The sequence below is a fragment of the Hoplias malabaricus genome, chromosome 1 (genome assembly GCF_029633855.1).
Source record: "Hoplias malabaricus isolate fHopMal1 chromosome 1, fHopMal1.hap1, whole genome shotgun sequence".
Taxonomy (NCBI): Eukaryota; Metazoa; Chordata; class Actinopteri; order Characiformes; family Erythrinidae; genus Hoplias; species Hoplias malabaricus.
This window is the reverse complement of record NC_089800.1, coordinates 55339191-55351907: the sequence shown is the minus strand read 5'-3', so window position 1 is coordinate 55351907 and position 12717 is coordinate 55339191. Positions and strand designations below refer to the sequence as shown.

Below are 12717 nucleotides of genomic sequence, written 5' to 3'. Positions count from 1 at the left end.
ATTCAACACAAAACACATAAAAATGAACTATTAAAGAGAATGTCTACGGCTGCAGGCAAACACAGCCATCTCTGGTTTGTTTACATTCAGAAGCTCCTCGACTTTTAAGGTGGAGCGGTGTGTGAGTTAGGGTTAGGGTTAGCGCTCTTCTGAATTTAGAGTCAGTTCCACCTTAAGTAATGTAACTGTAACAGCAGAAATAAGTCAGTGTTACCCCCCTATGGAGCAGGAATAGAGCACCATCCTCATCTTGGTTGGTGCTTTTCAGCGTTCTCTCCGTTGTCTAAAAACCTCCAGATGGCGTTTCTCTGCCGTTTTTTTTACCCATTTACAGACACTGGGGCTTCATAAACACATTAGAGCGGTTTCCAAAGCAAACCGATAGCAGAGTAGCACATGGAGAGGAGACACACTCAGCTTTATACACAGGGTTTTTTATTATAATCAAAATAATGGAGCTCAGAACGAATGCAGCGCCCAATAACTCTTCACTCGCTGTTTTCACATAAATACCTATTTGTAGATTTGATGGGCCAGGTTTCAAGTGAATTTTATCTCATAGTGTAATGAAACATTTATTGCTCCACCCTCTCACACACACACACACACACACACACACACACACACACACACACACACAAACATACATACTCTCTCACACTCACACAAACACACGGAACTCTTTAGAAATAAAGTCAGATGCAGGTATTAAACTTTAACCCCCAGACACAGATAAGACGAGTATGCGCTGGTCTTTACTCGGGCAACAGATAAGAGCCACAAGAACAAACAACAGAAACGAAGACACACAACACATAAAGCTTCATAAGGCAGAGATGAACAACCTGATGATTATTTATAGTTAGTGTGATGAACATATATTCATCACTATGTAACACTACCACCCCCATGTTTCACCACAGAGAGCAGATGGAGGTCCTGCTGAACTGGAACTAGTGCAGTGTCATCATACCCACAGACTGAGGGCAGTGTTAACACATCTATTGTGTCTGCATCAAGACAACGAAATGTGTATTGTGCATTGTGTATTGTTAAAGGTCTTTAAGCATCAGGAAGTTAAATTTTAACTTCATATATTGCCAACCACCAGCATAAGGAATTAAAAAGACCCACGGGCTTGATCTATGACAATAAAAGCACTTCTCTGATCCAGGTTATTTAACACTTACAGCTACAGTAGAAGTCGCCTCAATCTCTTTCCATTTAAACCTATGCCGACTCTAATGGACCCAGCTGGACCCTACTGGACCGTGCTGGATGCTGCTCTCTGTTTGGTCCCTGGTCAGTTTCCCACTCCCAAAGCTCTAACCCTGTCTCTAACTGAAACAGTGGGCTTTGGAAACCACAACAACGGCGGCGGTAACGTTAAGCGGTGTTTACTCATGGTGTATTGGCATGTTGTTGTTGTTTGGGACTGAACACAGCTCTGTCATCAGTTCAGACAGATCAGTAGAGTTTGTTTCTTCCTTGTTGCAGCGTCCAGCTCTCGCTGGATTCTTTCGTCGGCCACCGATACAAGGAGCGTTTGAACCTCTTCGAAAGACCACGGTGTAATTTTACGAGCTGCCGTCGTGAGTCGGATAAAAACAAACGTGATCTCTGCTGCAGCTGGAGATTTTACAGATGGAGAGTTGGTGCTGGACGTCTGCGATGCGTGGCATAGAGTGACGACTCTCTCTGGACAATCAGCGCTCTGCAAGGTTTACACACCACGGTTTAGTCCCTACTCGACTCGCTCTGAACCACGAGAGATGGAGAATCAAAAGAAAAAAAAGTCGAACAGGGACCATGAGGTATCAGGTTCTTTGTGTTATAAGCTACCGTTACTTGGCTCAATTCACAAGATAACTTCAGCTCAAAGTCAAATGTGGAGTAGAGCTAAAGTATGTTCATACTGGACCCTGTTGATTTTGGTCTTAAATTATCCAGCTAAACTGAGGCTCTGTGATTTGTCAAAACTCTCCAGGTGTGCTGGGGTGAAATGCTGAGCAGAAGCAAATAGTCCTCCATCTGCAGCAGTAGCTCTAACCACAGCTATACGCTAGGCTAATCAACCAGCTGGGAACCATAAAAGAGAGGGAGAGAGAGAGAAGAAAGAGACCTGTCGTGACCTGTTCCAGATTTGAAGGCTGAGGCACTGATGGTTTTCCAGTTAAAGACTACAGCACGTGTGTGTGCATGTTAGAGCTCAATGAACCAGCACAAAGGCATTTTCTCTCTCACACACAGACACACAGAGAACTGTTTTATGTTATATATACACACACATGTATGTGTATCAATATTTATAAAATCATAAGGCATATATTGAGGGTGTGGATATAATCTCCTGATCCTGCAGGGGGTGTTATAACGCCTCGAGGCGGTGACCGTTTCTGAGGGAAAAAGAAATCATCAGCTCATTTCCTTCATTAGTTTTGTTGAATCTCTGTGAAAACTGAACCATTCTGAACCATGAGTAACACAAGTGTGTTGAGGAAACTGGAGCCTGGGAAACAAACTAAATGTCTCTCTTTCTCTGTAACTGGGCAGTGGAGAGACTTTGAAAATAGATGAGGATGTTGCTCTATTCCTGCTCCATAGGGTAACACTGACTTATTTTTGCTGTTACAGTTACATTACTTAAGGTGGAACTGACTCTAAATTCAGGAGAGCGCTAACTGCATGAAAGTAAACACAGAGCGAAAGTGCTACAAAACTAAACAGCTCGAGTTACTGTGGGAATTCAAATAGTGAATAAACACTTACAGACAATTTACACTTCAGACACCAACAAGATACAGTCGCTTCTTACTCACGCACACCGCTTCACCTTAAAAGATAGCCGCTTCTTACACGCACCGCTCCACCTTAAAACATAGTAATTTCTTATTCACACACACGTTCCACATTAAAAGATGCAGTCGCTTCTTATTCACACGCACCACTCCACCTTAAAAGATAGTCACTTCTTACTCACACACCGTTCCACCTTAAAAGATACAGTTGCTTCTTTCTCACATGCACCGCTCCACCTGAAAAGATACAGTAGCTTCTTACTCACACACACCTTTCCACCTTAAAAGATAGTCACTTCTTACTCACACACACCACTCCACCTTAAAGGATACAGTCACTTCTTACTCACACACACCTCTCCACCTTAAGATACAGTCACTTCTTACTCACACGCACCGCTCCACCTTAAAGGATACAGTCACTTCTTACTCTCACGCACCGCTCCACCTTAAAGGATAAAGTCACTTCTTACTCACACACACCCCTCCACCTTAAAGGATACAGTCACTTCTTACTCACACACACCTCTCCACCTTAAAAGATACAGTCACTTCTTACTCACACACACCGCTCCACCTTAAAAGATACAGTCGCGCTCCACCTTAAAGGATAGTCACTTCTTACTCACACACACCGTTCCACCTTAAAAGATACATTTGTTTCTGAATGAACACAAACAGGAGCAAAATATCATCTTTGAGGGTGATTACATAGAAAAACAGTTATATAATACATTTTGTATGTGTTTTACTTCACACCTACAACCAGAACTTACTGAACGCCCCATGTTCAACACTCTCGTCTCTCCCTTCCTCTTTCCTCTCCCTCCATCCCGCTCTCCCTCTCAACACTCCTTACTCAGGCGCAGTACAGGATGTCCTCTCATACACACTCTGGGTGTGTGTACACAGCCTAAAGCAACACAGCCTTACACACTCTGTCTGTGCCTCTCAGACAGAACTCACCATGACTGTGTCCTCCTCAGCACTGCAGCATCATCCACCACACACTGACTACGGAAAGAATCAGATCTACTTCAATAACTGGCATCCTGACTGACAGGGTCTGTCACAATAATCACCTTATCGATTTAAGGTAGGATATAGAAGACGTTTATTGTTCTGTAAAAACACACACAGTAAACACACAGCAGACAACACTGAGGTCAGCAACAATCACAGAGGACACGTCCGTGTATCGTACGATAAATCAATAACATGATCATTGGGACACACCTAACATGACCACGACTGAAAATATACAAGTGCCTGATCTCAGTGCCAATATCTCAGAAATTAAAAGATACAGTCGCTTCTTATTCACACACACCACTCCACCTTAAAAGATACAGTCGCTTCATACTCACACACACACACCGCTCCACATTAAAAGATACAGTAGCTTCATACTCACACACACCGCTCCACCTTAAAAGATACAGTCGCTTCTTATTAAAAGTAAAAATCGGATCTGACATTCCCTGCAATTTTGGGAACGTACACATGCCTCCATTCAACCCCATGACCCTTATTTTCCTCAAATTACTCAGAAAACTTTTGCTGACCTAGGACCAGTTTGACTTCCTCACCACTTTCTCACCCACTGCACTGAGTTTTCTCAAACTTTCCAAAGATTTGGGGGGAGTCTGGGATGCTCCAGGGTGTCTCTCATTGCCCAGGATTATAACATGCTAACTCTAAAATAAAATTAAATCAAAACAGTCTTGCATTGGACACACAGTTCTAAGAATAAATCTAAGTTTAGCGATGGTCAAAGTGCAGTTTTTATTTAAAAGAGAGTTATGACAACAGTGAACTAATTTACATTTGATATATATATATATATATATATAAAATAATTTGAAAGACTAAACTTCTTCTGTTTCTAACGGGCACAGAACACTAAACTTCACAAACACCATCTATTTAAAGGTTTTAAAATGTATATCATCCATAGCATTAATAATTAAACCTCTTTTGGCACTTTTATTTACAAAAGTGAGAAGTGATGTATACAGAAATACTTCCAAACCGCTGACAGACTGAAACACGCCAAATTCAGAGCCCTCAATAAACTCTGCACTTCAGTGACCTACATGAATCGGGATCAGCACGTTTCCTCAGAGATTTGTGACCAAATGTGGGCCAGCATGTTTACCATTTTATACCAAAGCATTTTAAAGCCAAATAAATAACCAGAAAGGGTAAAACAACCTAAAATCAATTATAATTCAGTGGTTGAGATTAAAAAAGTGTAATTCAGAGTGTTTTGATGTGTCATAATTCTTTGTTCAGTAGCTTACTGATCCTTTCTGATTTCTTTACACCGGTGGTGATAGGAACCAGACGTCTCCACATTTACCACAAAAATACAGCCTTGAATTTACCCTCCACAACCACGAATGAACTCCACCAGTCTCTGAATTTTATAAATGGAAAGACGATGGTCAAAATATCAGAAATGCTTCTACAATCTGAACGTTAAGATTTAAAAATGAGAAGGCACATTTCCTGTAACATTCAGTTAGCTTTTAGAGGCAGACGTCTGGTTCCATTCAGAGACACCGACAACAACTCAGACGCTAAGTTCCTCCAGAATAGAGAACTTCACACAAAACCACTCTCAGTGACTCTGTTCATGTCTTAACCATTATTTCATGCTGAAAAATAATAAAAAATCTTTGGTATTCCCCTTTAATGACTTTATGACAGAAGCTGTCATCGCGCCGAACATCTCAAACTCCGGCTGTCAGCGCGGATAGAGGTCAAGCTGAGATAGTGTTTCTGTTCCCGAAGGCTGCGCATGGATTCTGCCTCGGGCCTTAAAAAGCAGGTTTAGCCAAAGGTGTTAGAGGTGAAAGTCTCCTGCTGAAAAGTTCTGAAAATACTGGGAAATACTGAAAATACTTCCACTCCCAGGCCCGAGATCCGTCTCATTGTTCTCAAAGAAGGAGGGTGACTTTTCCTGTTCCAGAAAAACCTCAAATATTCCCAAGACAAACACGAAACGCCCCCCCACCCCTTGTCGGTGTGTGTGTGCTTCACCCAGCACTGGGGAAAGTGGGTCAAAGCCATGATTTAAAGAGCCCATATCCTGCATTTTTCACATATATTTTTATTATTTTTCAATTCACTCAGCTTCACATATACCCCATGTGTTTTATAACAAAGAAGCTGCAGTTAACTTTACATCTTCTCTCTTAAACCCAGCACATAAATTAAGCTGTGTTGTTGGTTTGTTTTTTCATATCTAATGAGCGCTGCTCTGATTGGCTGGGTATTTTTTCAAAAGTAGCCTGTCCTAAAACGTTTATAAGATCTGCAGCTAAAATAAAGCGAGCAAGTACAAAACATCGTCTCCAACTAGACCCCATAAACTATTAGCTGAACTCCCTCAGAGACAAACACCATCGTTACAAACCGCTGCTAAATCAAAATCACCGAACAGCTCAACCCACCGGAGGGGAGTGGCAACTGCACATATCTGTCAAATCAGCTAACACTGGCCCATGCTGGCACCACGCTGTGTGATTGCTCTCGACTCCTTGCCTCCGGCGGCTTGGCATCGCTGTGGATCGAACCGGAGGTCTCCCACTTGGAGTCAACACTTAGACCACTGGACCAATTGGGAAACACACAGAACATTTACGGCCTTTATTCTGCTAACGCAGTTCTGTTGTATTTTAATTATATTTCATTTCTAACCACCTCAAGTGAATATAAAACACTTCTGCACAAATTCCTGAGTCATTTTAAATCAATATGTCAACCCATGACTACAAATTCCCAGTAAAGACAGAGTTGAATTAGCGTAGAATCTTTCAGCAAATGTTTGTAAATGTGTTGATTGTTTTGTGACATCACAAAAACCAGGCTGTTAAGTTTCCATATATGGACAAGAGAGTGAACAGCACTTAAAAAAAACCCCACCACACTTCATTACAGGAAACTCAAAAAAGAAACACTGTTTTTCGACTAAATGTGCCCTTAACACTTCTAACCAAAACTACTTTAAGTGCACTGACCAAAACCTTGCTGACGTTGGAGATCTACAACTGGATATGGAAAGAAAGGTAGAAAGGATTTCCTGCCTTTAAAGAAGTTAAAATTTACAAAAATAGTGATACATGAGATGAACCAGGCTTGGCACAGGGTAAGACAAGAAAAAACAGAATGTATGTTAAAACATCCCCAGCCCGGGAGTCAAGAGCGGGCGCGCTGCCCTGCTTTGGCCGAGCGAAGGACACTCTACCTCGGCCAGCCGGCTTCTGAACACCCCGCTACAAATGGAGACCGACCTGCAGAGAAAATGCACTTTTTTCCACTCACCTTCGCCCACGGAGAAACTGGAATAAGTCCGGGGTGGGAATAAGGAGCGTATCGATGTGTAAAAGTTCTCAGCAGTGCGGAAACCTTAACCGAAATGTTCCCGTCTTTTTCTCCGCAGCAGAGCAGCAGCACTCCGCCGCATTCCGCACGCTGGAGATTTTTCCCGCACCCGTATTCCGGCAGTCCCCGCCCCTCCTGCGTCGCGATTGGATGGAGCTTGTTCATACGTCTCAGAGTGTCTCGGCCTTCCAAAACGGTTTGAACTCCAAAGCCCCGCCTCTGATGCGCTACGATTGGCTGACAGTTCACAGTTGTCGCAATACGGGTGCAAAATAAATGCATACTGCGCATTCCTTCGAGGTCCAAACAATGAAGAAGGTGGAGTTATTTTCTGTAATTGACTTTTGAATGTTATTGTTCCACCACCCTATTTTATTGTAATGTTTTTCTGATTTATCTTAAATTAAAAACAATTCAATTGTTTTATTTTCTGCCTGCCCTTGTCAACCTCCAGCTCTTCTCTACAGCCATTGGTCGGTATCTGACTCCACTATGCTGTGATTGGTTAGAATTAGAATCAACCTTTCGGGGAATGGTCAAATTTTTTAATCTACTCTTGTGTTTGGTCAGACTCTGGATACATTCTGCAGTGATTGGTCAGGAGCTAAATCCACTTGGCCGTGATTGGTCAAAATCTGAATCTACTTTTGCTGTAATTGGTTTCAATCTGAGTCCCCCCCTTATGTGATTGGACGAGGTTAGAATTTACCTGAAGTTACTGGTCCTTAATTAACATAAGTAAGAATCTGCTGAACTATTTTAACATTTTCACATGTTCAGCTGTAATGTAATTATCTAAAGATGTTCCTGTTAAAATATTAATTCATTACATACCTCAGATTATTTACATGCCTATATTTATGTAAATAATTTAAAAACAATTAAAATCATAAGTGTTTTTGTGCATGATGTACATGATGTGAACACCTCAGTTTTTCACTTTAAAAATGCTTTCTAAGCTGTATTTCTTCATTGAAAGACCTCAGCCCTGTTCTCTGGCAGGGGAAAGCCATTCTAACTCCTGCCCTTCGTGTACTTATAAATACACACGAGACGTTTATATCCTCCGTAAACGCACAGTCCTCAATTTTCTGTCCTTAGCGTTTAATCACGAGTCAAACAGCATGTAGTTGTGGTGGAGGAACAGAGGCCAAGCTCAGATTCTGCTCTTCACTGGGTTTTTTAGCCTGTGCTCTGCAGCCAACTTCCGTATCACTGCGCTGTCGGCTGTAACTCTGAATCTGACCTTTAAAGACATGGTTTCTGAGCAGTGCTGCGCGCTTGTTCAAGTCAACTCTTAAATTAGATAGTTTCCTCTAATGAATCACCCAAAAAATTTGAAGGCTAACCTAGCTTACAATTATCTTATGTACCATCAGTTAGCATGTTGTTAGCTGCAACACTAACATAACATTTTTTGGTGGGTAAATATTTCATGAACCACTAAGAAAAAACAACACAGAAAACATTTTGAACATTTTAGATCGCAGAATAGCAGAAGCTAGCATTTATATTAATTAGCTAGTTCTCCCAAAAATTGGATGCTCCAACCTTCCTCTGAAATAAAAAAATATCCTTAGCTTCTTTTCTAAAAATCACTTAAAGCGAGACAAGGTAAGGTTTGGTGTTCTTGCTCCTGGGCTCCCCCCAACAGATGCATAGTGTAAGGCACTTTTACAGCATTGTCCTGAAATCAAGATGAAGCAGGAGGGGTGTAGTTCACAACCCTCCTCCAAAAGTTCCATAGTGCAGTTTCTGCAGTGCTGAGCCTGGAATAGCAACGACAGAGGGTCTATTCTCCCTGTTACAGCTCAGTGGAGATTCCTAGTGATTTCTAAGCTGTTATTTAAAGTATAATTTTAATTATTTTTAAGTATTAAAATACTGCCTCGAGTTCATTCATTCATTCATTGTCTCTAGCCCTTATCCAGTTCAGGGCGGCGGTGGGTCCAGAGCCTACCTGGAATCACTGGGCGCAAGGCGGGAACACACACTGGAGTTTGTTGTGGAACACACAAATTCACTCACACATACGGACACTTGAGTCTCCACCTAACAACGTGTGTTTTTGGAGCGTGGGAGGAAACTGGAGCACCCGGAGGAAACCCATGCAGACACAGGGAGAACACACCACACTCCTCACAGACAGTCACCCGGAGCAGGACTCGAACTCACAACCTCCAGGACCCTGGAGCTGTGACAGAGACACTACCTGCTGCTCCACCTTGTTGCCCACTACCTAGTGTTGCTTTAAGCAAAATTATTTATATTTACAGTAACAGTTGTACTAAATTAACTAAATCTCATGTGCATTTTATTCCAGTGGTTATTCTCTAGGGAATGAAGCTGAATGGGAACAATTCTACGTCATTGTCCACAGTGAGTACACCTTAAAGTAGCTGATTTCAATAATTGTACATATTTGTGTTTACTGAATCATCCCATAAATGCATAACAATGCCCATCATCACAATGATAAATGATAACTGTTGCGTTATATTTGTTTTTTATTGTGCAGGTTAAAGGTGTAGGTGTGAGGAAAGGCAGGAGTGGCTTTAAGACGTTTTATCTTTTCCAAACAGGACAGGCTCTTTAAAAAAAAACCTTCAGTGGATAAAAGAGCACGCATAAAACAACCGGAGCATCAGCACAGGCCCGAACATGAACAGCAGCAGCAGATGGAGATTACATAAAATACCCACTCACAGAGGAGGACTGGAGAGGAGCACTCTGTGCTTTAAATAAACCTTCAGAACACACACACACACACACACAAATCTGAACTGTTTTGCCAAGCACAGGCCATGATTTAGGAATGTCCCTTGGCTTTGGCGTGAACATAAATTCCAACATGGACAGGTTTCTTTGTGCTGTGGCAGTAGAATTATTTTTCATTTGTAAAGATTGCAATTAAAATTGATTTTTTTTTAACTTATGTTTGTTAATAAATGCAGAATCTAGCTTGTTTTACGCAGTGATAGGTAACACAATATGACTCAAAGCTGCAGCCCCACATCCTGGATTTACGCTAACTAACATGGGCATACACACTTTAAAAAGTAAAGGTTTTAATCACATTAACCCAGTCAAACATGATGTTGTGCTGGTGATACTGAATGTTTCATATTTGATCAGAGACACCATAAAAAACATTCACCTGTTTATTTCATCTAATTGAACATTTTAACTAAAAATGTTATAATTCTTACAGTATTTGTCTCTCAATACAATTGACAACAGCAATTAGAAACTGTTTTAAAAGGGTTGAACATATTAAATAGCCATAATACCTTTTTAAATACTAATCTTAACGGTTTGAAACTTAAGTTGGTATTAACAGGTGTAATACGTCCCTCCTATGTCTCGTCTGGTTTCCTCTCTGTCTTCTGCAGCTCTGATGATAACAGCAGTGCCCTCTGCTGCCCAGGACGTGATAGCAAGGCCTCCACCGGTTACACTGACCGAGCGGCTAGCTTCAGGGCTGCCCAACAGCTCTTTTTTAAGGTGGTCCCAAGAGTTCATTGTAAAGCCACGCAGCCAATCCCCAGACAATAGTGAACTGTTGACCCAAATGTGTCTGATCTGCAGTTCCAACCCATATGTTGCCTTAAATGTCAGTGTTGACTCAGGGTGAAGCTGGCTTTATCAACACAGCCACAACTCCACCTTAAGACGGCCAGATATGAGAGGTGTTGTGGAACAAATCTGGGACAAATATCTGATCCCAAACAACGCGGGCCAGTGCTGCAGGAGATTTGACCCAGATGTGTCTGCCTGCTCTCTGGGTTCCCACTATGGTCTTCAGGTCAGAACCCAGAAACTGGGCCACATGGACCATTCCTGGCCAGAATGCCGGGCCGGTTCTCTGTTTGCTTGCTGCTTGCTGCCTTCTGCTTTGGTCAATTCAGGCATTTTTTTTGTTTGTTTATTTGAACTATGTTTTACATTTACGCAAATACTTTTCATTGTACAATGTACAACATAAAGTGTCATCTGCATATAGCCCATCTGTGGCAATGAACACACACACACACACACCAGGGACCTTCCAGTCACCTTCCACTTCTCTGACCATTACGCCACAGCTGCCCCAGGTCCTCTCGTATGTGCCAGAGTTTTCAGTTGTTTTTAGTTCTCTTTGTCTCTCTCCTGTCCATTATTCTGTCTCTTGTTTTATACTTGTCTCAATTCTCAGTTTATGTCTTTGTTGCTGTGCCTGTCTGGTTCCTGTCCCATCTGGTGTCAGTCTCCTGTCACATCAGGAGTTCTTGAACTACTACCCCAGTCTTCACGGTGTCCTGCATCTGTCCATCTTCCTCCTCAGCTGTGGCAGTGTGGCCCATTCACAGGTTTTGTGCTTCTGAAGGAGCGTCTGTAAAACGTCTTCCCGTATCCTCTCTGGTTTTTCTGTCTTTGGTTGTGTTTTCTTCTGTTTCCTGTCTGTCTCGGTCACATGCTCTTTGTTTTGGTTCATTCCTGCCTTGTGTCTGTCACATGTGCTCCATCTGGCCGTGTCTCCACGCCTGTCCTCACCACCTCCTTGTTTGTGTCCTCAGACACCACGTCCCCCAGTTACTATTCTGTTATTTAGTCTTTGAATTAAATAAAGTCATGTTGCACTAGGGTGACTCGACATCTGGCTTTAGGATGGACAATACAATTTGTTCAGCTCCTAGTACTTTGTCCAGAAAAACAAATGGACAGACACTTAATAGTCCACTTTTTTTTTGTTTTTATGTTTTGATATTGGCTCACACAAATGTCAGAAGAAACACCTCATATTTAATTGGTTTAACAGCATTAGGTGCCATCACATCTCGCCCACCGACTACTGCAGTACTGCGGGAGAAATGAGAGGAATCATCTCGAGGAACATAGTGTCAGGACAGAGCTGCAGATCTGCATTAACCTTATAGAAAGGTGTGTGGATATGGCCCCCACCCCCAACAAACCCGTTAATGTTATTGCGTTATTCTGTTTTTGGTTGTGGTTTGGCTCTCTATGCATCTATATAAAAAATGTGTATGGTTTCTAGGAAAACAGGGCTGTACATAATGAAAATGTTATTTAAAGCAACTACTAGCAAATCAAGAGGCAGTGCTAGCTACAGAGTGACCAGTAAATCCAGCACCAGATTATCATAAACCATCATAGATTATCATAAACTTTCTTATATTACTGTTCTAAGCAGGAAATCATCTGATATTAGGTTCTTTAGAGAAGCAAAATTGTTTTGTTATGTGTCCTTGTCACTTTCAACTTCCCTTTAGCCCTTTATTTTAAAGACAGTTCTTCTGTCCTGTTTCTGCAGATTGTATGAATGCACTTCCATGTCCAGTTCAAACTTAATCTGGCAGCACATCCCTCTGATCCTCTTATTACACACAGAGCTACACATGCTAACGTCTTCCCACCAAACAGAGCCTCAGCCAGAGGAACACACTGATCCAGGGGTCAGTGATAAATCACTCAGCTGGACCGCTAATGCTGCCTCAGTAAATCTACACTCATGCTAACACACAGTTAGCAT

General features: G+C 41.9%; 1 protein-coding gene across 3 annotated transcripts in view; it reads right to left on the bottom strand.

Annotated features, from left to right (window-relative positions):
• Positions 1 to 7279, bottom strand: part of luzp1 (leucine zipper protein 1) — a 47950-nt gene extending 40671 nt beyond the window's left edge. For all 3 annotated transcript variants that reach the window (XM_066666786.1, XM_066666778.1, XM_066666794.1), the window contains exon 1: positions 7128 to 7279. The gene's annotated coding sequence lies outside the window, so the exon portion shown is untranslated. The remainder of the gene's footprint in view (positions 1 to 7127) is intronic.
• Between the last annotated feature and the right edge of the window lie 5438 nt (positions 7280 to 12717).